The 27,190-nt window shown below is 50.4% G+C and overlaps 1 protein-coding gene across 9 annotated transcripts in view; it reads right to left on the bottom strand.

The window, feature by feature from the left end:
• The window catches only part of NUGGC (nuclear GTPase, germinal center associated), a 1,501,499-nt gene that overhangs the window by 751,443 nt on the left and 722,866 nt on the right, over positions 1 to 27,190 (bottom strand). The gene's annotated exons all lie outside the window — the stretch shown is intronic.

Below are 27,190 nucleotides of genomic sequence, written 5' to 3'. Positions count from 1 at the left end.
AGAAAGCAAGTTTTTTTCTGATTTTATTTAATGCAGTGAGCCATTTTTGAGAAATGATTGTTTAAAGAGATGCTCCGTCACAAAAGTCATCAAAGAAATGAAAAAAACTCATAAGCGAGCAGAGTGCGCACACCCTGAGCACAGGTCCAAATGGCGAGGTCCCAGAAGGAGCCTTCCTTAAGTCTATAACAAAATAAATTTTTTCAAAAGTGCGCCCACACCACAGTACCCAGTGTGGCACTACCTGTGGTACCAGTATAAAAAAAAAATAGAGAAAAGAAAAAGATGCAAGGCTCGGGTCACCCCAGTGATGCACACTACTGACATCCGTGCACAGCGGGGGTTATGCACCTGTTGGGTGTTTTGGCAGTCAATGGGGGATGGGTGCAGGGCCTGGGGCCAGGCTCTGTGGCCAACTCCTCTCAGCCCCTGCAGAGCTGTATGCTTGTCATTTGAGGTGTGATTAGTATTGTCATTTATCATGCCATGTGTGATGTAAAAAGTGAGGTCATACACAGAGCATGGAAAGGGTGTAGGAAGCTTGCCTGGTGTGTGGTGAGCTGTTATCACTTTATACCAGGTCCAGGCATCCCCTATTAGTGAGGTGTAGACAGTGTTTAGGAAGACAGGGCTCTCTGGACGTAGCTGTGGATGAGCAGCCACAACTTATCTAGGAGACATGCAAAGCTTATGCAATACCACTACAGTCACACAGCACATACACACATGAAAGAAGCACACAGTGTTACAAAAATAAAGGTACTTTATTACAGTAACACAATTACTAACATACTGAGTAGGCAATACTCCAATGGTAGGTAAGCAAACACACTTATGTACACATCAAAAGTCAGTGATTAGCATAGAAAGCAATAGTAAATAGTAAAACAATGGGAAATAGTGAAGGCCCTAGGGGGAGACCAAACCACATACTACGTAAGTGGAATGTGAAAGCCAGTCCACCACCCAAGGCAGAGGAATCAATAGGAGGAGCTGGAGGAACTAGGAACCTCAAAAGGTAAGTACCAGGGTGCCCCCAGCAACCAGGAGAGAAGAGGCAAGTAAGTGTTTTTTCCTCAAATCCACAGAAGAGCTTTGGAAAAGGACTGTGCATGACACAGAAAAGACTGGAAAAAACCAATGGTGGATCCTAAGAGAAAAAGATCTGCAAAAGAAGGGGACCCAGTCCAGTTTGAGCTGGAGTGTCCGGCCGTGGCAGATGCCACTACCCACCCTTCTGTGGATTTAGAGCCAGGTCGACGGTGGATGAAGAAAGTCAGCAGCGCAGCACAGGAGCAGAAGAGTTCCAGAAGTGATGCAAGGGGTGTCCCACATTGGCGGTCGTGATGCAGTCAGTCAGTGGTGCTGGAAAACCACCAACAAGCCTTGACAAATGCAAGAGTCGGAAAAGAAGGTTTTGCAAAGCTTAAGAGGACTAGCAAGGCCCAAGGAACTCAACCCAAGGAGAGGAGTCTGAGGTGACCCTCAGCAGCTGGGAGAGTCACAAGAAGAGGAGGCAGACTCCACAGGTGACCCACAGGCAGCAGGCACAGGAGTCGCGTTGAGGCCCACCCAGCACACCTAGAAAAGAGTCCAATTTCGCTGGACCAGCAGGCAGGAGACTGTGCTTTGCAGGAAAGAGTGCTGGATGGAGGCCTGGGGCCACAAGGAGCCTGAAGATCCCTTGAAGGAGGAACAAACAAGCCTTGGTAGCTGCAAGAGCTTCGGTGCACAGGGGTACTGTCCTGCAAGGAGAGGCAAGGGCTTACAGTCTCCCAAGCTGGAAAGCTGGTAGAGAGGACCAAGGGAACCACTCCAGACCACCTGTGATGCAGGATCCATGCAGTTCCGGAGAGAGGATCCACACCGCCTGTCGTCGCTGCAGCTGGTGCCTGTGGATGTAGGGGAGTGATTCCTTCACTCCAAGGGAGATTCCTTCTTGCCTCAGAGGATGCACAGCCAGGGAAATGTTGCAGTTGCTGGAAGGAACCAGAGAAACAAGGTTCCAAAGCAGTCGTCGCTGGAGTTGCAGCTTGTCAATTCAGGAGGGTCCAGTTGCAGTCACGGTGGCCAGAAGATGAAGTAAACGATGCAGAGGAGTCCTTCTGGAGTCTTGCACATCGAATCTGAAGACACACCCCGGAAGGAGATCCTAAATAGCCCAGGAAGGGGTATTGGTCACCTAGCAGGGTGACCACCTATCAGGAGGTGGCTGTGACTTCACATGCCTGACATGGCTACTTAGATGCTCCCAGGGGCCATTGTTCACTGTAGATTCAAGATGGCAGGACCAAGTGAACACCTGGAGGAATACGGGGCACCACCCCTGGGGTGGTGATGGACAGTGGAGTGCTCACTCCCCTTTCCATTGTCCTGTTTCGCCCCAGAGCAGGGACCGGGGATCCTTGGACTGCTGGAAAGGAGGGCACTTTCAAAGCATATCATTGGCTTGGGGAGGCTACCCCTCCCAAGCCATATAATACCTGTAAGGAAATGCCTATTTGGCAGGGTTACCCCCTAACTTTTTGCATTTGCTGATGCTTAGTTATGATTTAAAAGTGTGCTGGGACCCTGCTAACCAGTCCCCAGCACCAGTGTCCTTTCCCTAACCTGTACCTTTGTCTCCACAATTGTCACAACCCTGGCACTCAGGTAAGTCCCTTGTAACTGGTACCCCTGATACCAAGGGCCCTGATGCCAGGGAAGGTCTCTAAGGGCTGCAGCATGGCTTATGCCACCCTGTGGACCCCACACTCAGCACAGCCTTACAGCTTGTGTGTACAGGTGGGGAGAAAATGACTGAGTCAACATGGCACTCCCCTCAGAATGCCATGGCAACCTCACACTACCTGTGGCATAGATAGGTCACCACTCTAGCAGGCCTTACAGCCCTGAGGCAGGGTGAACTATACCACAGGTGAGGGCATATGTGCATGAGCACTATGACCCTACAGTGTCTAAGCAAACCCTTAGACATTGTAAGTGCAGGGTAGCTAAAAGAGTATATGGTCTGGGAGTTTGTCAAACACGAACTCCACAGTTCCAGAATGGCTACACTGAAAACTAGGAAGTTTGGTATCAAACTTCTCAGCACAATAAATGCACACTGATGCCTGTGTGGAATGTATTGTAAAATTCACCCAGAGGGCATCTTAGAGATGCCCCCTGAAAACATACCCGACATCCAGTGTAGGCTGTTTTTTGCCAGCCTGCCACACACCAGACATGTTGCTGGCCACATGGGGAGAGTGCCTTTATCACTCTGTGGCCAGGAACAAAGCCTGTACTGGGTGGAGGTGCTTCTCACCTCCCCCTGCAGGAACTGTAACACCTGGCGGTGAGCCTCAAAGGCTCACCCCTTTTGTTACAGCGCCCCATGCATCCCAGCTAGTGGAGATGCCCGCCCCTCCGGCCACTGCCCCCAATTTTGGCGGCAAGGCTGGAGGAGATAATGAGAAAAACAAGGAGTCACCACCCACCAGTCAGGACAGCTCCTAAGGTGTCCTGAGCTGAGTTGACCCCTGCATTTAGAACTCCTCCATCTTGAGTTTAGAGGATTCCCCAAATAGAAACAGGGATGTGCCCCCCTCCCCACAGGGAGGAGGCACAAAGAGGGTGTAGCCACCCTCAAGAACAGTAGCCATTGGCTACTGCCCTCCCAGACCTAAACACACCCCTAAATTCAGTATTTAGGGGCTCCCCAGATCCCAGGAAATCAGATTCCTGCAACCTGAAGAAACAAGAAGGACTGCTGACCTACAAGCCTGCAGAGAAGGAGGAAGACGACAACTGCTTTGGCCCCAGCCCCACCGGCCTGTCTCCAACTTCAAAAACCTGGTCCAGCGACGCATCCGACAGGTAACAGCGACCTCTGAAACCTCAGAGGACTGCCCTGGACTAAAGGACCAAGAAACTCCAGTGAACAGCGGCCCTGTTCAAGACCAGCTACTTCTTTGCAACAAAGAAGCAACTTTCAAAGACTGCACACTTCCCGCTGGAAGCGTGAGACTTCACACTCTGCACCCGACTTCCCCGGCTCGATATCCAGAGAACAAACACCTCAGGGAGGACTCCCCGGCGACTGCAAGCCCGTGAGTAACCAGAGACGACCCCCCTGGGCACCCACAGCAACACCTGCAGAGAGAATCCAGAGGCTCCCCCTGACCGCGACTGCCTGTAACAAGGGACCGACGCCTAGAACCAACACTGCACCCGCAGCCCCCAGGACCTGAAGGAACCGAATATCAGCGCAGGAGTGACCCCCAGCCGACCCTCTGCTTTGCCCTGGTGGTGGCTGTCCCAAGAAGACCCCTGTGCCTGCCTGCACCCCTAGAGTGACCCCCGGGTCCCTCCACTGTTTCCTACCTGAAACCAGACGCCTGCTTTGCACACTGCACCCGGCCGCCCCTGTGCCGCTGAGGGTGTGTTTTGTGTGCCTACTTGTGTCCCCCCAGTGCTCTACAAAACCCCCCTGGTCTTACCTGCTGGCAGACTGGAACCGGAGCACCCCTGTTCTCCAATGGTGCCTATGTGTTTTGGGCACCTCTTTGACCTCTGCACCTGACCGGCCCTGAGCTGCTGGTGTGGTAACTTTGGGGTTGCCTTGAACCCCCAGCGGTGGGCTGCCTATGCCCCAGAACTGAGACTTGTAAGTGTTTTACTCACCTCCTAATCTAACCTTTATTTACCTCCCCCAGGAACTGTTAATTTTTGCACTGTGTCCACTTTGAAAATAGCTTATTGCCATTTCTACAAAGACTGTACATGATATTGCTTTCATTCAAAGTTCCTAAAGTATCTAAGTGAAGTACCTTACATTTACAGTGTTTAATATAAATCCTGAACCTGTGGTTCTTAAAATAAACTAAGAAAATATATTTTTCAATATAAAAACCTATTGGCCTGGAGTAAGTCTTTGAGTGTGTGTTCCTCATTTATTGCTTGTGTGTGTATACAACAATTGCTTAACACTACCCTCTGATAAGCCCACTGCTCGACCACACTACCACAAAATAGATCATTAGAATTATCTACTTTTGGCACTATCTTACCTCTAAGGGGAACCCTTGGACTCTGTGCACACTATTTCTTACTTTGAAATAGTATAAACAGAGCTAACGTCCTACAACACCTATTTCCAAAGGGAGAGGGTGTTGCCTCCCTCTCCCTAAGGTAATTATTTTTTCTGCCTTCCTCTGCTTGAGCTGGTCAAGCAGAAGGAGGGCAGAAACCTGTCTGAGGGGTGGCAGCAGCACAGGATGCATGGAAAACCCCAGAAGACTGGTAGGAGTGATTCTGAGGGTCCTCTATGGAGCACCCAGAGTGCATGGAATCATACAACTAATACTGGCAACTGGAGTAGGATTCAGACATAATTGATACCAAGCATGCCCAGGTTCGGAGTTACAATTATGTAGCTGTAGTACTATGTCCAGTACACGGGTAAAATGGCTTCCCCGCACATACGAAGTCCAGGGATGTGGAACTGGAGTTCGTAGGGGCACCTCTGCTCATGCAGGTGTGCCCTCACATACAGGTACCTGCAGCCTGTCCTCTGGGCTATAAGGGCCTGCCATTGGGATGACTTACAATACCACTGTAGTTACACAGCACTTTTTAAAAATACAGTACCTTTATTGTTGTAACACAAAACCACAAAATACTCCATTAGGAGGTAAGTAATACACCAAATATATATACCTGTAGTCAGAAACAGGCATAAAAAAGGTTAGAAAACAGTGCAAATACCAATAACCAATAGTGACCCTAGGGGGAGCCCAAACCATATACAAAAAAAATGAAATGCAAACACATGACCCCCAGCTAGGTAAGTGGAGTGTGTAGAGGGGAGGTGGGAGAACTAGAAAACCACAGATGCAAGTAACGCAGGACCCCCCCAGGGACCAGGAAAGCAGGAGTAAATCCCTGGAATGTCCCCAAACCACCCAAAAAGAGGAAAAGAAGAAGACACCCAGACCAGACTGCAAGAAACCAGCAGTGGATTCCTAGAGAAGACCACCTGTGGGGACCAGTCCAAAAGTCACAGTGGAGTCCAGGAGGAGTAGGAGCTACCACCCACCCAGCTATATTTGCAGGAGTTGGTCGACGGTGGGGAAGAACAGGTCAGCACTGCAGCCCTGGAGCCGGAGAAGAGTTCCTGATGGATGTAGAAGGTGTCTCATGCTGGAGTGAGGATTGCAGACGGGCGTCAATGCAGGACTTCCACCACAAGCCTTGGCAAAAGCATACTTGCGGTTAGTGGAAAAGTGGTGCTGCCGGGGCCAGCAAGGCCCAGGAGGACTCAACCCAGGATGGGGAGTCATAGGGGACCCTCAGCATTGCAGAGAGTCCACAGGAACAGAGGCAGCACCCACAGGAGTCCCATAGGACGGGGGACACAGAAGTCGTAGGAGACTATGCAGAACTACAGAAAAGGATCCCACGCCGCAGGACAACCAAGCAGAGGGTTGAGCGTCGCAGGAATGAGAGCTGGGGACTGGAGCTACACGTCGCCTGAAGATCCCTTGGAGGAGATGCAAACAAGCCTTGGCAACTGCAAGAGACGTGGTGCAGGGGGTACTGTCCTGCGTGAGAAGGCAAGGGCTTACCTCCACCAAAGTTAGATAGCTGGCAGAGAGGACCAAGAGGAGTACTCCAGACCACCCCTCATGACGCAGGATCCACAAAGCTGAGGAGTAGAGGAGATCCATGCAGGCAGTAGGTACCTACGGATGCAGGGGAGCGACTCCTTCGCTCCAAGGGAGAGGGAGATTCCTTCTTTCTTCTTGCGCAGGCTGAAGAGCTGCTGTCTTCTGAGGCTGCATAGCCGGGTGAATGTTGCAATGCTGGAAGGAACCGTGGAAACAATGTTGTAGAAGAGTCTTTTTGATGGGTTGCAGCGTTGTCGGTTCCTGGAGGGTCCAGTTGCAGTTCCAGTGGCCTGAAGTCGAAGTGGAGGTTGCAGAGGAATCCTGCTGAAGCCTTGCAAGCCGTATATGAGGACCCACCCAAGAGAGAGAACCTAAATAGCCCCGAAAAGGGGACTTGGTCAACTAGCCAGGTGACTACCTATCAGGAGGGGGCTCTGATGTCACCTGCCTGGCCTGGCCACTCAGATGCTCCCAGAGTTCTCTGCCAACCTTGGAAACAAGATGGCAGAATCCAGGGACCCTCTGGAGGAGCTCTGAGCACCACCCTTGGGGTGGTGATGGACAGGGGAGTGGCAACTCCCCTTTCCATTGTCCAATTTCGCACCAGAGCACGGACTGGAGGTTCTTGAACCGGCGTGGACTGATTTATGCATGGAGGGCTCCAAACATGCCCTTCAAAGCATACCAGTGGCTTGAGAGGCTACCACTCCCAAGCCAGTCACACCTATTTCCAAAGGGAGAGGGTGCTACCTTCCTCTCCCAAAGGAAATCCTTTGTTCTGCCTTCCTGGGCTTGATCAGAGCAAGCAGCAGGAGGGCAGAAACCTGTCTGAGGGGTGGCAGCAGCCTGGGCTGCCCAGAAAACCCTGTAAGACTGGTGGTAGCAATGCTGGAAGTCCTCTAAGGAGCCCCCAGAGTGCATGGAATCATACTTCTAATACTTGCAACAGTACTGGGGTATGATTCCGACATGTTTGATACCAAACATGCCCTGGTTCGGAGTTACTATTATGTAGAGGGAGGGAGGGGGGGGGGGGGGAGGGGGGGGGGGCAGGTGACAAACCTCTGCTAGGGCAGGGGTGCCCTCACACACAGGTACCTGCAGCCTGGCCTACCACAGGGGTGACCTAGTGCAGTGACCTGTAGTGAAAACGGTTGAATGCACCCATTTCACGCAGACTACAATGGCAGGTCTGAAGAACCCTTGCATGGGCTCCCTATGGGTGGCAGAATAACTACTGCAGCCCATAGGGAGGCCCTTAAACTCCAATGCCCTGGGTACCTAGGTACCATATACTAGGGACTTACATGGGGGGACAAGTATGCCAATTGTGAGAAGAAAAAGGTACAGATACCAAGTTAGAAAGGAGAGCATAACAACGGGGTCCTGCTTAGCAGGATCCCAGTAGACACAGTCAAACACACTGACAACAGGCAGAAAATGGGGGTAACCATGCTAAGAAAGAGGGCACTTTCCTACTGTACCTAAGTAACATATACTAGGGACTTAGATGGGGAAGACCAAGTCCTGAGCAACCAAATTTAGAGGTGGAGAGCACAGTCACTGGGGTCCTGGTAAGCAGGATCCCAGTGAACACAGTCAAAACTCACTGACTGCAGGCAAACAGTGGGGGTAACCATGCCAAAAAGAGGGTACTGTCCCACATAACCACCCCCCAACACAAAAACAAATGACAATAAGGTTAACCTTGCCTAGCTGAGTCTTCATTGTCTAAGCGGAAATATCTGGAGAGTCAATCTGCATTGAAGTGGTTTCTCCCAGGTCTATGTACCACTGTATAGCCAATTCCCTGTAAGGATATGGACCACCTCAAAAGTTTGGTATTTGCACCTTTCATCTTTTTTTTGTTTGCTAACCAAATTTATTGGTATGCAAAAATCACATTTATCACACAACAGGAATGATACAGCCTTACATATAACTGTGTTCCCAGCATACCCAGCCACCCCAAAACAGTCCCTACAAGTGAGGCTCATATTCATGTCAGTAGCACACATGTATAACTGATCTGCAGGTTGCCTACCACGTCAGCTCCTTGGTCGCCAGTCCATTTGGACCAGATTCTACTGTATTTCTGTGGGCATCCTCTTGTCTCGTAAAGTGGCACACCAGTCCACTCCCCTCTTCCATTGTGCAATCATAAGGGGGCTGGACATCGTCGATTGTCTTGCAATGTCCCTCTTTGCTACCAGAAGGGCTGTGCTCACCAATTGTCTATCTGCTCGGGAGCCTCCCGTCCCCTCCATCACTCCCAGTAAGACCATCACTGGAGACAGTCCCAGAGCATGTTCCACCACCGTAGCGAGTTCTGACAACACCTGTCCACAATAGTGTACAATGATGGGACAAGACCACACCATGTGAAAGAAGTCTGCTGGGGATCCATCTCAGCGCCCACATTGGGGCTTGGACCGGAGCCCAGCATGATACATTCGAATTGGGGTTAAGTACGCACAGTGCAGGTAATACAATTGCACCAGTCTCAATTTAGTTGATATGGCAATCACTTGCGGTGCCATTAAGGCATCCCGCCAGTCCTCCTCATCCATTGGTCCCACCCCAGGCTTCCCATCTGGATCTCAGGGGGTGAAGTGCCTCGGAGGCGTTTAATACAATTGAACAGTAGATTTGGGAGATTTCCCATTTGCCCAATTCCCAATCATCCTTGCTTCCATGGGGCTGAATTCAGGGGCTGAGGTAGCCTCGGGTACGTGGCATTTTGGTGCATGCCGCAACTGAAAATATTTATGGAACTGTGTGTGTGTGTGTGTGTGTGTGACATCTTGTACCCTTCTTGGAGTTCCTGGAAGGATTGCATATGGTCCTCGGACCACACATCCCCAAGCGCAGTTTTGCCAATCGCGTCCCATCGTGAAAATCCCTCTAGTGCGCTTACCTCTCCCAAGCAGGTCCCCCGCCACAACGGAGTTTGATGCATCAGCTTCATCCACCACCAGGTGCGGGACTGCGCCTCCATCCGCTGCATGAACACCATCCTAGTCACTTCTGGGATATTGTGTGATACTGAGCCACCATATAGATGATCAATGAGCCATTTCAGCCCCAAGGTCACTAGTTCTAGCCAATAGGCTGGGTCTGCCCAGCCCCACTAAGAGCCAGTTGTGGAGCACGAGAGCCTCGGAAGCCAGGTAGTAGTAGTAGTAGTGTATATTAGACATTCCCATCCCTCCTTCGTATGTGTTTCGCTGACAGCTATCTCTACTAAGGTATCTTCTCTTATTTTGCCAGAGGAAGACATTGGCCAATGTGCCCATCTCTCTGAACCACTGGGACGATAACTGTATGGGGAGATTTTGAAGACTATAAAGGAAGTGTGGCAACACCAACATTTTAAATAGAGAAATACGTCCCAGAATATTAAGGGTAGCGCTTGCCACCTCTTCAAGTCTGCCCTGACTATTCACAAGAGGCGTGATGTTCAGCGCCTATATAAGGGATGGTTCCAGTGCTATTTTAATTTCCCAAATAGGTAAAAGTAAGTCGTCTTATGGGCAACTCAGGTTGCCACTCAATTGCCTCCCGTGGCCCAGTCAGCAGAACCAATAGTGATTTCTTTGGATTGATCACCAACCCGGACGCTTTTGCAAACAGCTGCAAGAGATAGAGACATCTGGGCCCACACTACGTCGGATTGGAAAGATACAACACCACATTATCCACGTACATTGCTACACAATCCTCCTCACCCCGAGTCCAGCACCAATCTATCACCAATGGAACTCTTCGGAGCATGCACACCAATGGTTCAATGACCAAAGCAAAGAGAAGAGGGAACAATGGGCATCCCTGCCTCATTCTCCTAAAGATAGGAAACGCCTCCGACACTGTCCCTTGCCTTCGGGCTGCAATATAGTAGGTCTACCATGTTTCAAAACCCGCTTTAATGAGCACCTGTCTTAAATATTGCCAGTCGACGGTGTTGAACACCTTCTCAAAATCTATTAATACCAGAGCTAGGGGTCCTAGAAGGATATGCCTATGTGCCAGCGCAACCTTCAGCCTCCTTACACAATGTCTAGTACTGTGGTTGGGCATGGACCCAAACTGATCTGGGTGAACAAAACATCCTAGAACCTTTTGCAGACGGTTCACCAACACCGTCGCAAATATCTTCAGCTCCCCATTGATCAGTGATATTTGTCTATAATCTGCACATAAGGAAGGTAGCTTTGTCTTTCGCAGGGCCACTATGGTAGCTTGAACTAAATTATACGGAACAACGCCCACTTCCTGTGACTCCTTATACAAGTTAAGCAGCCGAGGCACCAAGAGGTCTTTAAACATAGAATACAATTCTGTGGGATACCCATCTGGACCTGTTTTCCTGGCCTTTAAGGCTGAGATGACGTCACCTATCTCTTCTAGTGATATAGGTCGCTCCAATACCTTCCGCTCCTGCTCCAGAATTCTCAGCAGGGTCAGTTTGTTTAACAGTGGCTCCTCTACCTCCACCTGGGGCCTAGGGGCTGCAGCATATAGCGTAGCATTGTACTTTGCAAACGCAGCCGCTATCCCAGCAGGAGTAATGAGAGACACCCCTGTTTTATGGGCCACCTCTGGTATTACCCGTCCCTCCATAGGTTTTGTGATCAGTCAGTATAACAGTTTACTATTCTTATCCCCCCAGCCATATATCCTCACCTGTGATGCACGTCATAACTGTTTCGCTGCATCCAATGATTGTGCCCTTGTTCCTCCCTCACCAGGCTCAGAGCATGCTTGTTGCTCTCTGTCCTTCCTGCTCCATGTTCCTTTCCAATTGAAGCACCCTGGCCTCCACTCGGGGGATGTGGACTTGCCCAGCTCTCTCTCGCTCGGATGAAGGCCTTAGCTCAGCCCCGTATCATGGCCTTTCCAGCATCCCACAGCATTGCTTTCATATGCCCCATCCCATCATTAAGCTCAAAGTATTAGACAGTTTCTTCCCTCAGGTTCGCAGCCTATTTCCCGTTCTGTAAAAGTCAGGCGTTGAGGCGCCACAAAGGACGCTGTGTCTGGATGGCGAACCAATGACCAGGAGAACCGGGGCATGATCTGACATACCCTGAGCGAGCACCTGGATCTGCTGAACCCTGGGGAGATCAGCCGCCGGCATAAAGACCATGTCAATATGTGCCTGCATATGATGTGCTGCAGAAGTGTGGGTGTACTGCTTGGAACGGAGGTTACAGGTCCTCCAGACCTCACACAGTCTCAAGTTTGACATCCATTGTCTCAGGGACGCTGAGCATGGAAATCTCTCCCCTGAGGCTTTACCCGTAGTATCAAAATACCTATGTGAGGCACTGAACAAAAATTACAGTAAGGATATGTACATATACAAACAGATAATGTGGTGGAAAAATTACACCAAAAACAATCAAGTCATACAAATAGTCCATGTGTATCAACGAGTTACTTGAAGTTTATTAGAGAGGAAAGTCCTCCTAGGGATACAATCACCACAGAATCTGATCCTTAAGGTTCCACATGAATGATTCGAGATACACATTAAGTCTTGAAATGCAACGGAGCCAACACGTGTTTCGTCACGGGACCATAATCCCAAAAGGCTCAAAAGTTAGAAACATCGTAATGTAACAAAATCCCTCAAAAACAATAGAGTTCCAACATCAGTTATCAGAGTCAAACTGCAAGTAATCTCACAAGAGTAGTCACAGTGTCCGTGTTGTAAACTTCAAATGGCCAAATATCATCTGCCAATCCAACCGGCGTACCGGTGTAACCCAAATGCGACCGCGAGTACACTGACTTTACCCGTAGTATCTACCACTGGATCTAGAACTGCATTGATGTCGCCTCCAATGATCATGCATCTAGGGGGCATCTGAAGAACCACCGTCGCCAACTCTTCCAGAAAGCAATTAAGAGCCGTGGGGGGGTGCATCAATACACAAGTTCAAAAGGTGTCCCCACACCATACCTACCAACGCTACATATCTGCCCTGTGGGTCCAGCCATGTTTGATGCACGACCATGGGAACTCCCCTTCGTATTAATATTGCCACCCCCGGGAGCTGTACATGAAACTCGCATTATAGACCCAATCAAACCCATAACGAACCAAGAAGTGACAAGACGTGCCCAATAAGTGTGTCTCCTGTAGAAATAGAACAGATGGATGAAGCCCTTGCATGTGGCGGAGTACAGCAACCCATTTAATTTTGTCCAGGAGATCACCTTAACCGATGCCATGTGAAGCGTCTGCAAGTCTAACGTACTGCCTTGTAATATACCTCATTTCTCCTTGAACTAACCAGAGTTCCCTCTGATATCCCTGGGAAAGTCTATCTGCGTGACAATTAAAACAAATAAACCTCAACAGCACAACAACAATCTTACATTCAAATGTCTCCCTACCTTTCCAAACACCCCCCCACCCTACACTTCCCCCTCACAACCAGAAGCATCTGTCGCCCCATGTTCTCCAACCAGTAACTAAAACACAGTTTGACCCCTCCATATATCAGGATCACCTGCTCAGCCAGTACACTGTTAGCTGCTCTGATGCTTCTCGTTAACACTAATGGTGACTGGCTCAGTCTCTCTCCCTGCTGTTGTTTTTCCTTCTCGCCTTCCCTTTCCTGTGGTATTGATGACAGTTCTGTGCTGCACCGACTGTGGCTCAGATGCTTCCAAGCTCTGCGAGCAGGACGAAGGGCCATCTCCGGCCCACTGCCTGCGGGACGGTGTGCGGGATCTCTTCAGTCTTCCAGGTTTTGGCTCCTGGGCTCCATTTGAGCATGTTGTGGGTCTCTCAAATAAGGAGGTGGCATACCTATCCCGCTGAAGACGACGTTCCTCCGTCGCCCTCTCCCAGGTCGCAGTGGGAGTCTAAAAAAAATGAGCTTTGCTAGTGTGTAGTACCTTTAGGCGGGCAAGGAAGAGAAGCATGTAGGTGATCTTGAGCAACCTTAGCTTTTGCTTTAACGGTTTGTAGGAGTGCCCGCCCACCACCTGGAATAGTCAGGAAAGATCAAAATCTTTGCATTTTGAAAATGGGCGTCTCCTTGGCGGCGAGCCTCTTGTAGGATACAGTCTTGGTCTCAAAAATTAAAGAAAACAAGCTATTATAGCTCTAGGTGTTGCTGGGGAAGGGGGGGGGGTCCGGGCTAGATGACAGGGACCTGAGTGCGCTCCACCGCAAACCACAAAGACAGTTTGTCTTGTGGCATCCACGACTTCAGCCAAGTCTCTAAGACGTCCACCGCCCGTGACCCATCAGTCCTTTTAGGGAAGCCCACGAATCTCAGATTGTTGTGCCTTGATCGATTTTCCGGATCTTTGGTGAGCTATTGAAGTTTGTGTGCTCTAGTGAGGAAACGGTTAACATTAGACCATAACTTCGTCTTCCACCACAGACACACCATTCTCCGTTTCTGTCACAGGGGTGATAGCACCTCTCAAGTCCTGGTGAAGCAAGGTCACATCAACCCATATCTCTCCAACCTTGCTCTCTACAGCTGCCTGGGAAGCCTGTATTGCGTGAAGAATTTTGTCCGCATCTCCTGTACCGGTGGCCGAAGAAACTCCATTAGTATCTCCATGAGCTCCCCCAGGAGCAGTGTACCTGTCAATGTGTGGCTGGGTGGGGGGCAACTTCGGCTGTTTGTCTTTCCCCATTGTAGATCCACCACCTATTCCGGTCAAAATATGGTGTCAAGTTCCCAGCCTCTACCGCCAGCAGGGGCTTTCCACCACAGGTTTCTCCAGAGGTTCGCTGGCATACAGCCTCGGGGGCTACACAACTTTGGTCCGTCACACCGGTCACTCCAGGTCGCTATCTGCCGTCACGGGTGAGACTACAGGATATGTCGAGCCCTTTCATTCCCACCAGCCTCCCTACCGGGCTAATGAACAGGTTATTGGCATCTCTAGCTCCACTCGTGTCAGCCTGTGCCCCAGATGCAATGTCAAATTGATTTTCTCCACCCTTTTCGGATTTTCAACCTAGCCCGTTGTCACACTCCCAGGCTGCGCACTCCCTGCTCACAATGCTGAAATCTTTCTGAGCCCAGGTGGCCCAGTATAGTCATTCACAGGGCTAATTTCAATTCTCCCCCTGTGCCACCTCTCCTTCTTTCCTCCGCCAGACTCTTACACCAGTGTTCCTCCTAGGCACTTCAGGTTCCCAGCCAGCATCAGCATTATACCCCTTCCTCCACCGGGTCCTCTCTCACCGCACCTCCCCACACCTTTGTACTCTTCCAAGAGAGCCCATGCCACGCCTCGTCCCTTCACTTACTCCTTCGGATCGCCTCCAGGCCTGGTAGGGTGGACACCCCTTGTGTGGGTCCACAGGAGCATCGCAGGATCATAACTCCCCAGGTGTCTGCCGCGATCCTCGCCTCGCCAGCAGACTCTCCCGCAAGGCCCCAGCCAGGTTCTCTTCCTCCTGGGGTCATCAGCACGGCGGCTCAGTCACCTGTCTCCCTGCGCCACTACATGGCTGTTTTCACTGTAGCTCATCCGAGCCGCCGCCACCATCATGTGTGCTGCCACACCTGGGCCTTCTGATATGCGGTCTCCAATGGATCCCAGGAGAGTGGTTCACCTTCAATCAAACTCTACCTCATTCCTGAAATGTAGCACCATTAGTTAGGGGATTAAGGGTGCTGAGCAGGGCCTTGGATGGTGGCAAATGACAGAGGGGTCCAGAGCACAGAGCGTGACTGCCATCTTGATGCCCCAAGCCACGCTCCACCCGTCATCTGTTTTAACCGTAAGAGGGGCTTGAGGTTTGTTTGAAGAAGGAAGAGAGTTGCAAATAAAGATGGTCTCAGCTTCTTCAAAGCCCAGACCACAGAAGATGCCTCCCTCTCTATGGCTGACCAATGCTTTTCCCTGGGGGTCAACCTCCTATTAATGAAAGCTACAGGTTGATCTTGTCCCTCTTCGTTCAGTTGAGAGAGTACTGCCCCTATCGCTACCTCAGAAGCATCTGTCTACACAATAAATTGCTTGGAGTAGTCTGGGCTTCTTAATATAGTAGCAGAGCGCATAGCCTGTTTAAGGTCATCAAAAGCTTTTTGGCAGCAAGCTGTCCACAAAACTTTCTTGGGCATCCTTTCAGAGGTGAGGTCATTTAGAGGGGCTACAATGGAGTCATAGTTCTTAATTAACCTCTTGTAGTACCTTGTCAGGCCTAAGAAGGCTCTGACTTGGGTTTGTGTGGTAGGGGCAGTACAATCCAGAATAGTCTGGATTTTGCCCTGTAGTGGTTGGATTTGGCCTCCACCAACTAGGTGGCCCGATAAACTACTTTTTCCCTGCCCTATTTGGCAATCTGAGGACTTGCTAGTGAGGCCTGCTGTCTGCAGGGCCTCCAATACATTTCTAAGGTGGACCCGGTGGTCCTCTCAGTTGGAGCTGAAGACAGCTATATCATCAAGATAAGCTGCACTGAAGCTTTCCAGGCCTTTGGAGAACTTTATAATGTGCCGGATGCATTCTTTAATCCAAAGGGCATCACAGTGAAGTGATAGTGCCTACTAGGAGTGGAGAGTGCGATTTTTGGCTTAGCATCTTCTGACAACTTAGTCAATAGCCAGCAGTCAGGTCAAAAGTACTCAGATACTTGGCAGAAGCCAAAGTATCTATGATCTCATCTACCGTTGGGATAGAATGAGCATCTGTTTTAGTTACAGTATTAAGACCCCTGTAGTCACATAAAACCTCATCTCCATTTTACCATTTTGGGAGTGTGGTTTTAGGACAAGAACCACAGGACTAGCCCAGGGGCTGTCAGAGGGCTCTATAACTCCGAGGTCCAGCATCTTTGGTACCTCAGACTTGATACACTCCCTTACAGGATCAGGTTGCCTGTAAAGTTTACTTTTAACAGGCAGGCTGTCACCTGTGTCAATGGTGTGTTCGCACCATGTAGTCTGACCAGTTGTCAGGGAGAACAGTTCAGAGAACTGTCCCTGGAGGTTTCTGCAGTCATCTTTTTGTGACTCAGAGGCAATCTGCAAGTACAACCCTAGCTACTGAGCCATCTGTTGTATTGGGGAGAAGCGGTCAGGGAGAGGGTCACTCTCTTCTTCAGCCTTCATCAGGTGCCAAGAGCAAGGTCATGCCAGACCTCTCATAGTAGGGCTTCAGGCAGTTCACATGAAGCATCCTGGGAGGACATCTAGGAGTGCCTATGTCAACCAGGTAGCTGACCTCACCCTTTTTCTCCCCAATAGTGTGTGGTCCACTCAATTTGTCTTGGAGTGACCTGGGAGCCACAGGGTCCAGGACCCACACCTTCGATCCTGGTTGGTAAACAGTCAGTACAGCCTTCTGCTCATAACATTCTTTCTGTAACTCTTGGCTGGCCAGGAGATTTTTGGAAGCCCTCTTCATGGAAGCCTCCTCGATCTGAGGCCCTGTACAAGCCCACAATATCTTGTTTTGGAGGCTTGAAAAATTGCTCTTAGCCTTCTTTCACAAGAGCAAGGGGACTACTAACAGGGTGTCCACACAGAAGTGAAAGGGTCTCTAGCCCACTTCTTTCTGAGGAACCTCCCTATAGGCAAAGAGAAGGCAAGCACATTTCCTCCTGAGTTTTTCAGAGAGTCCCATTATCATAACTTTGACAGTTTTGTTAAACCTCTCAACTAGTTCAAGTGTTTGTGGATGGTAAGGAGTGGTGAATTTATAAGTTACACCACACTCCTTCCACTTGGCTCTTCGGTAATCAGACATGAAGTTTGCACCCCTGTCTGATACCACCTCTTTTGGGAAGCCCACCCTGGATAAAATTCCCAGGAGGGCTTTGGCCACTGCCAGAGCTGTAGTAGTCCTAAGAGGAAAAGCCTCTGGGTATCTGGTGGCATGGTCCACCACCACCAGGATGAATCTATGACCAGAGGCTGATGGAGGGTCCAGGGGGCCAAGGATATCCACCACAACCCTCTCAAAGCGTGAAATTAAAGGGGCCTTTGGGGTGCCACCAGTCTTGCCACTGGCTTGCCAGGTGACACAGGAGCGGCAACACTTATTGGTGTCTTCTGACATATGGGGCCAGTGAAAGTGAGGGACAAGCCTGTCCCAAGTTTTGCTTTGCTCCCAGTAGCCTGCAAGGGGGATATCGTGTTAAAATTAACAAGAACTCCCTAAACTTCAGAGGGATAACCAGTCTCCTGGTGACACCAGGTTTAGGTTCCCCCTTGCTTCTGTGCTTCTGAGTATAGGAGGCTGTTATCCCAGTACACCTTATGGGTGCCACTGATATCCCCTGCCTCTTGTGCTGCAGTTTGCTACCTTAAGCTCTCCAGTGTGGGACAGGTTTGTTGTTTATCGAGTTCTTTACTGGTGCCCCCCCCCTGCACCCAAGAGCTCAGCTGTATCATTATGGAGCTCCTCTGGTATAGGTTCTACCCAAGGAGTAGATTATTTTCCCTCAGGAGTTGAATCCTTACTGGAGATTGGAGCAGAGGGTACCTTTTTGCCCTTCCTGCCCTTTTGCTTAGAAGCCTCCTGGGCCATTGTTCCAGGCTCCAGGGTTCCTTGTTCTTTTGTTTTGTTTTTGTTTCTTTGCCTGTGCTCTGATGAGGGCAAAGATATGCCCAGGAATTCCCAGCATTGCTGCATGGGCCTCCACTTCAGCCCACGCTGAAGTCTCCAAGTTGTTACCTAACCGCCATTCTACAGGTATATCAGAGGATACTACAACTTTTTTGGGGGGCAGGAACCCCCGCACACCCCCGGCCCCCTCTCTCTCCCCCAGCTGAAATCATTAAACTGCCAAGGGTTGGCACAAAGTTTTATTATGAGCATCAGTCACTTAGTAAGTGTGACCAAGTAGGTGTTGTTCAGGAGACACCAGTTTTTCAGTCACCATAGTGACACTGGCACCTGTGTCCCTGTAGGCCTCAGCCTCAACACCATTGATTAGGGGATGCTGCCTGTACTTACCCATATTAAGGGGACAGGCAGCTAGGGTGGCAAAGTCAATGCCCTCATCGGAGACCAACACAGCCTCAGTGGTCTTTCTGACTAGCCCAGATCCCAATACAGTCCCCAAGATGAGTACAGCTACACTTTTGGACTGACTACTGTTATTGTTGTTCCCACCACTACTGCTATTGCTAGGGGCACTAGGAGAAGAAGTGGTGTTAGTAGTAATGGGGGGCTTGGTGCCTTTCTTAAGACAGGAGCTGCCTCCTGCCCTATGGCCTTTGTTTTTACACATGTAGCACCAAGGCTTTTTAAAGTTGGAGGAAGAGGATTTATTCCCACCCCCAGAGGAGTTTTGTGGGCCTGATGAAGACTCATTTTGTTTGTCTTTGTCCCCATCCTTATCATGATGCTTACCTGCTTCCTTCGTCTTGTGGTTGCCTCCTGCATGAGATTTCCTACCCATCCTGGTGAGGACCCACTTGTCTGCCTTATTTCCCAATTCTTGAGGAGAGGTCAGATCATAGTCCACCAGGTACTGATGCAGCCGATCAGATATACAGTTGTTCCAAATGTGCTCTTTCAAAATCAGATTTTATTAGCCCTGGCAGTCACTTACTTTGCTCCAATTTAGGCAGCCTTCCAGAGCGTTCACAGAACAGTCCACAAAGTCTACCCAATATTGGGAGTACTCCCATTTTGGTTTCCCTGAACTTGATCCTGTATTGTTCAATAGTCAGAGAGGAAGATGCAGACAATTATACAGCTTTAAAATGTGCACTGTTAGAGGGTTTTGCTTTGACAGTGAGGAGTTTGTATCTGCCTTTGTCTGAGAAGAAGAGCCACAAGATTGCTGCCCTTTGACTTTGGGGGACCTTCTGAACTTTACAGGCCCTCTCCAAAGCAGTGAACCATTTGTAGATCCATCTCCCACCTTGTAAGATGGGAACTATCTTGCTCATGTTCCTGGGATCATAGAAGTCCTCCCTGACCCTGTCCGTCTTTCCCTCTCCACTGCCAAGGCCTCATTACCTAGGCCCAGCTGATGGCGCTACAGCCTCAGCTTGGCCTCCTCCAACCTTGGTTTCCTAAGCTACCTGTCTAAGGAATCTTCCCCTGAGGTGAAGCAGTGGGTATCCTCAGAAACTAAGGAGATATGGGAATTATCCAAGGAGGATGTATTCCTCCTCCTGGGAATTCTCTGCACTAACCCTCTAGGTGTAAATGTGGGCCGAATGAAATGATTCCCCCTTCTCACTACTTGCAGTGCTCTTAACAGGGCCGTGGTGTTCTCAGGTTCCTCCGGACCCTCCCCAGTGTAGCCTAAATCTACCCTGTCTAGAACTGCAGAGTCAGCTTCTAAGTCTTCCTCCTCCTGGCTGCCAGCATTGTCCTGGTCAGCTTGGAGGAGTAAGCCAAGAAGCAGACTTTTATTGGGATTTCTCCCTAACTTCAATTTTATACTAGCACACATCTCCCTAAGCTCTTGGAAGGTGAGACTCTCATAGTGAGAGTATGGGGCCTGAGAGCTGTGCTCTACTGAAGACGTTTTCTGGATAGAGTGGCATAGATGTACCTAACTACTCTAATACTCGTAGAGGGGTCTAGCATAGCCCTTGATCCAAGCTTTGGAGCAAGGGCTATGCTAGACCCCTAGGTTGCCCAAACTTAGGAGACTAGCAATCCTATCAACAAATGTAATGTGTACCTAGCAGCTATAAATGGTCTTTGCTGTGCAAAGTAATCAGTGACATAGTGGTAAGGCAACTGCAAGTGTCTTATCCCACTGCTGCAATCAATGTAGGAAGCTGGGCTGGTGTGTGGTGAGCACCTATGGTGTTATCACCTTATACCAGGTCCAGGTATCCCCTATTAATGAGATGCAGACAGTGTCTAGAAAGCCAGGTCTTTCTAGAGGTGAGCAACCAAGCCTTATTTAGAAGGCATACAAAGCTTATTCAATACCATTATTGTCACACAGCACTTACACACAAAAAAGAACCACACAGTGTTACGAAAATAAAGGTACTTTATTATAGTAACAGAATTACTTAAATACGTATAGACATATACTCCAATAGAAGGTAAGTAAACACATTATTATGCACACATCAGAAGTCTGTGATTAGCGTAGGAAGCAATAGCAATTAGTAAAACAGGAAATCGTGAAGGCCCTAAGGGAAGATCAAACCATATACTAAGTAAGTGGAATTGGAAAGCAGTCCCACAACCAAAAAAGTGGAATCAGTAGAGGGGAGCGGGAGGAACTAGGAGCCCCAAAAGGGAAGTACCAAGGTGCCCCCAGTGACAAGGAGAGAAGATGTAGTACCTGTTTTTTTTTTTACCAAACCCACAGGAGACCTTTGGAAAAATGACTGAAAGACCAAGACAAGACTGGAAGAAACCAAAGGTGGATCCTGACAGAAGAGGCCCTGCAAAAGAAGGGGACCAAGTCCAGTTCAAGTTGGAGTGTCCGGCCATGGCAGGAGCCACTACCCACCCTTCTGTGGATGCAGGGCCACATTGATGGTGGATGAAGAAAGTCAGCAGTGCAGCACAGGAGCAGAAGAAGAGTTCCAGAAGTGATGCAAGTGGTGTACCACGTCGGCAGTTATGATGCAGTAAGTCAGTGGTGCTGGAAAACCACCAACAAGCCTTGGCAAATGCAAGAGTCGGAGAAGAAGGCTTTGCAAGGCTGAAGAGGACCAGCAAGACCCAGGGGACTCGACCCAATGAGGGGAGTTCGAGGTGACCCTCAGCACTGAGGAGAGTTGGAAGATGAGGATGCAGCCTCCACAGGCGACTCACGGGCAGCATGTACAGGACTCGCAGTGAGGCCTACTAAGCACACATGGAGAGGAGTCACACGTCGCTGGAGCAGGAGACTGTGCTTTGCAAGGATGAGTGCTTGAGGTGGGGGCTACACTGAGCCTGAAAATCCCTTGGTGGAGGAACAAACAAGCCTTGGTAGTTGCAAGGGTCGCAGTGCACAGGGGTACTGTCATGCAAGGAAAGGCAAGGGCTTGCCGTCTCCCAAGTTGGACAGCTGGAAGAGAGGACCACTACAGACCACGACCTGTGTTGAAGGATCTATGCATTTTTACAGGAGAAGATCCAAGCAGCCGGACTTCGTTGCAGTTGGTGCCTGCGGATGCAGTGGAGTGGCTCCCTCACTCCAAGGGAGATTCCTTCTTGCTTCTTGTGCAGGTTGAAGACTCGTCACCCTCAGAGGACTCACAGCCAGGAAAATGTTGCAGTTGCTGGAGAAACAATTTATTTTGCAGAGTGGAGTCGTCGCTGGAGTTGCAGATCCTCGGTTCCTAGAGGGTCCAGTTGGAGTCCCGGTGGGCAGAAGATGAAGTAAACAATACAGAGGAGTCCTGCTGGAATCTTGCACATCAAATCTGAAGACCCACCCCAGAGGGAGACCCTAAATAGCCCAGGAAGGGGGATAGGTCACCTAGCAGGGTGACCACCTATCAGGATGGGACTGTGACGTCACCTACCTCACCTAGCCACTCAGATGCTCCCAGGGACCTCTGCCCACCTTAGTTTCAAGATAGCAGAATCAAGTGGCCACCTGGAGAAGCTCTGGGCACCACCCATGGGGTGGTGGTGATGGACAGGGGAGTGGTTACTTCCCTTTCCATTGTCCAGTTTTGTGCCAGAGCAGGCACTTGAGGTCCCTGAACTGGTGCAGACTGGTATACGCAAGGAGGGCATCAAATGTGCCCTTCAAAGCATACCAGTGGCTTGGGGAGGCTACCCATCCCAAGCCATTTAACACATTTTCAAAAGGGAATCCTTAGTTCTGCCGTCCTGGGCTTGAGCTGGTGAAGCAGCAGAAAATCGTCTGGAGATTGCAGCAGCGTGGGCTGCCCGGAAAACCCCAGAAAGCTGTCAGGAGCAATGCTGGGGTCCTCTAAATAGCCCCCTGAGTGCATGGAATCATACAATCAATACTGGAAACAGTATTCGGGTATGATTCAGACATGTTTGATACCAAACATGCTCAGGTTCGGAGTTACCATTATGTAGGTGGACATCGGTAGTGGCCTATGTCCAGTACACACATGAAATGGTAGTTCCGGACTCACGAAGTCCACGAAAATGGGGCAGGAGTTCATGGGGGCACCTCTGCTCATGCAGGGGTGCCCTCAAACACAGGTACCTGCACCCTGCTCTCTGGGCTTGGAGGGCCTACCATAGGGGTGACTCATAGGGACCAGGTGCAGTGACGAAGTGAAAAGGGTGCATGCGCCTTGTTACGCATGCTGCAAAAGCAGGCCTGCAGACACACTTTACATGGGCTCCCATGGGTAGCACAATACATGTTGCAGCCCATGGGGAACCCCTGGTGCCTCCAATGCCCTGGGTACCATATACTAGGGACTTATAAGGGGGCACCTATATGCCAAATGTTGGGCAACTTACCTCCTATTGGAGTATTGCCTATCTAGTATTTTAGTGTTAGTGTCACTAAAATAAAGTATTTTAATTTTTGTAACACTGTGGTTCATTCATGTGTCTAAGTGCTGTGTGACTATAAGTGGTATTTCATGAGCTTTGCATGTCTCGCTGCTAATCCACAGCTACCTCTAGAGAGCCTGGCTTCCTAGACACTGACTACACCTCACTAATACGGGATACCTGAAGGCCAGCTGCAGAGTCCAAGAGCTTCAGAGGAGTCTCTGAAGTCAGCTAGGAGCTGTTCCGTGACGGTAGCCGGATTGCAGACGGGACAGTGGTCAGGAGGACCACCAACAAGCACAAGTAAATGCAACTGGAGCTGTTGGAGATTTTCAGACCTGAAGAGGACCAGAAAGGTCCTGGGGACTCGACCCTTGGAGGAGAGTCCGGGCTGACCCTAAAAAGGTAGGAGAGCCAGCAGAAGCAGTCGGAGCCCTCAGGAGCAACCCACTGGCAGCAGGCACAGTAAGTCGCAGTGAGGTCCAGGCAGCACACCTGAAGAGGAGTCCCACGTCGCTGGAGGAGCAACAGAGGAGACTGTCCTTGCAGAAGTAGAGTGCTGGGGGCCAGGGCTACTTGGAGCCTGAAGGTCCTTTGGAGCATGAGTCAACAAGCCTTGCTTGCTGCAACAGTCGCTGTGCACAGGGATTCCATCCTGGAGGAAAAGGCAAGAGCTCACAGTCTCCCAAGTTGGACAGAAGGCAGAGAGGACCCAGAGGACCCCTTAGTACCACCATCTGTGTTGGAGAATCTTCACAGATCCAGAGGACACCAGATTTCAGCAGCCGGACATCACTGCCTTAGGTGCCTGCAGGCGCAGGGGAGTGACTCCTTCACTCCAAGGGAGATTCCTTCTTGTGTCTTTGGTGCAGCTGAAAGGATGCACAGCTGTGGAAATGTTGCTAGTTGCTGACAGGAGCCATGGAAACAATGTTGCAAAGAGAGGTTGTCACGGTGTTGCATTCTTGTTCAGTTCCTGTAGAGTTTAGCATTGGGTCCGGTGTCCAGGAGCAGAAAAGGTCATTGCAGAGGAGTCTTTGAGGAGTCTTGCACGCCAATTCTGAGGACCCATCTGCAAGGGAGTCCCTAAATAGCCCAAAAAAGGTCTTGGCCACTTTGCAAGGTGATCAGCTATCAGGAGGGCACTTTGATGTCACCTGCTTGACCTGGCCAAACAGATGCACCCAGAGGCCTCTGCCCATTTTGGTTACAAGATGACAGAATCGAGTGGCCAACTTCAGGAGCTCTGGGCACAACCCCTGGGCTGGGGATGGAGAGAGGAGTGATCCACTTCACTTTCCTTTGTGCAGATTCACACCAGAGCAGGGACTGGTACAAACCAGAATAGGCAAGGAGGGCACCAAATGTGCTCTTCAAAGAAAGCTGGTGGTGTGGGGAGGCTACCCCTTCCCCAGCCTTATAACACCTATTTCCAAGGAAGAGGAGGTGGCAACCCCTTCCACAGGAAATCCGTTGTTCTGCCTTCCCTGGCTGAGCTGGTCAAGCAGCAGGTGGGCAGAACCCTGTCTGAGGGGCTGCAGCAGTGTGCTCGTTGACCCTGGAAGACTGGTAGGAGCAATACTAGGGGGTTCTCTAAAGAGCCCTCAGAATGCATGAAATCATGCCACCAATACTGGCACCAGTATTATGGTATGATTCTAACATGTTTTATACCAAACATGCCTAGGTTCAGAGTTACCATTATGTAACTGGACAATAGGTAGTGACCTACGGTCAGTACATAGTTAAAAATGCTTACCTGCACTTACGAAGTCCAGGGAATTGGAACTGGAGTTCGTAGGGGCCCCTCTGCTCATGCAGGGGTGCCCACAAACACAGGGACCTGCACCCTGCCCTTTGGCTGGAAGGGCTTAACATAGGGGTAACTTACAGTGACTTGGTGTAGTGACCAGCAGTGAAAGAGTGCATGCACCTTTTCACGCAGGCTGCAAATGGCAGGCCTGCAAACACAGTTTACATGGGCTCCATGGGAGGCATAATACATGCTGCAGCCCATATGGGACACCTGGTGTACTAATGTCCGTATGCTAAGGACTTACAGGGGTACACCAGTATGGCAATTGTGGAGTGTAAATGGTACCAAGGCAACCAAATTTAGAGGAAAGAGAGCACAATCACTAGGGTCCTCAGTGTAAGCACACTGATAACAGTCAAAAAGACCATGCCAAAAATAGGGACTTTCCTTCAGACATATTTCGGAATTTGTGCCAAAAATGATAGACCCTCGGACAGATTTGATGGTTGAATCCATCACATCATGGCTTGTGTCATTGTAGGAGTGATGTGACCGATGTCTTTGAAAGAACCTTGAGTCTGTAGCCACTGCTTGTCCAATTTCTCTTGGAGCTGCCGCATTCGTTGACGACATTTCGGAATAAGATGAATGCACAAAGACAGCATTTATGGTATTGATTTTTTTTATGTGGACAGAAACTGACTTTTTTGTGGCTAAGCTCTTCACCACCTGTTGAATATTTGTCTGTCCTGTGAGGTGAATACCTTGCTTGTTCTGGAGTGTGTCCAAAAATGCTCCTAGGAATGTCAAGGTTGTTGTCTGAATCAAGTGAGATTTTTAAAATTTTATTGCGAGACCTAGTCAGGAGAATAATGTTAGACAGGTTGCTGTGTCTTTACTGCCCTCTGGGGTGTGTATGCTTTGATCAGCGAGTTGTCCAAGCACCGAAAGACCTAAACTCCTCTCTGTCTGAGAAAGGCCGCCACTGAAGCAAATACTTAGGTGGAAATGTGCTGACCTGATTTTAGCTTGAATGGCAGGACTGTAAACTGTAAACTGGTAAACCGCGACCTCCTGCACGCCCCCGCCCCCCAGCTCCCATTCGCGCCCAGCTGACCCCCCCCCCCTCTTATGGCGGCCGCTGCGCGACAGTGGTAGCGACCCTTGACCCAAGGGTAGGTCGCTCCCTCTGCCGCTGCAGCTCCTCCAGGTTCTTGAGTTCCTGAGACCCACCTCACAGTAAGTAACCCCCACCTCCCAGCCCCTCGCCCTGCCCCGCGCTACTCACCCTCTCTCCTGCTTCTTTTCCTCCTCTCTCTCTCTTCCGGAGGCGCGCCAGAGGCAAGCCCGCCTGCGCCCGTCTGCGCCTGGCCCGCGCCCAGCGCCATGACCCCTGGTCCCCAGCCCTCCCCTACCCCGCTGACCAGCTCCAACACTTGCTTCCAAGCCCACCACAAGCGCACCCATGGACCCTTCGCCTGTAACTCCTGCAAACGCATCTTCCACCACGCAACTACCACGAGCCCAAACGCCATCAACCACCTCAAGTGCACAAGCACGCCGTTGAACTCTGGGACCTCCTGGACTCCACAGCTCCGGACGTCGCCTTCATCACGGAAACCTGGATGAACGCCTCATCAGCTCCAGACATCGCCACTGCCATCCCCGAAGGCTACAAGATCTCCAGAAAAGACCGCGCCAACCTAGTAGGAGGAGGTATCGCCATCGTCTTCAAAGACTCCATCAGCGTCACCAACTCCACCGAAGACACCCCTCTCGCCGCTGAACATCTGCATTTTCAAATTTGCACCGACCCCAGGACCACCCTCAGAGGATCCCTCGTCTACCGTCCCCCCTTACCGCGCGCCCCTTTCAGCGACGCCATTGCCGACTTCATCTCCCCGCACGCCCTCGCCGGACTACATCCTCCTAGGCGACCTCAACTTCCATCTGGAACAGAACAACGACCCCAACACCACCGCCCTGCTCGACAACCTCGCCAACCTCGGCCTCAAGCAACTGGTGAACACCGCCACCCACATCGCCGGACACACGCTCAACCCTATCTTCTCCGCCAGCAAACACATCTTCTTCAGCTACACCTCCGCTCTACACTGGACCGACCACAGCTGTGTCAACTTCACATTCCGACGCGAGACCCGCCACCTCTGCACTCAACCCATCCCTCGTCGACAGTGGAACAAGATCCCCGAAGAGCAACTCTTCTCCGCACTCGCCGCCAACCAACCCACCCTCACCACCGACCCCAACGACGCAGCCCTCAAACTCACAAACTGGATCTCCAACTGCGCAGACAACCTTGCTCCCCTCAAACGCACGCATCGACAGACCAACACCAAAAAACCTCTCTGGTTCTCTGACACCC

This window comes from Pleurodeles waltl, chromosome 2_2 (assembly GCF_031143425.1).
Source record: "Pleurodeles waltl isolate 20211129_DDA chromosome 2_2, aPleWal1.hap1.20221129, whole genome shotgun sequence".
Lineage (NCBI taxonomy): Eukaryota > Metazoa > Chordata > Amphibia > Caudata > Salamandridae > Pleurodeles > Pleurodeles waltl.
Note: the sequence above shows the minus strand (reverse complement) of the source record. Positions and strands in the feature narration are given on the sequence as shown.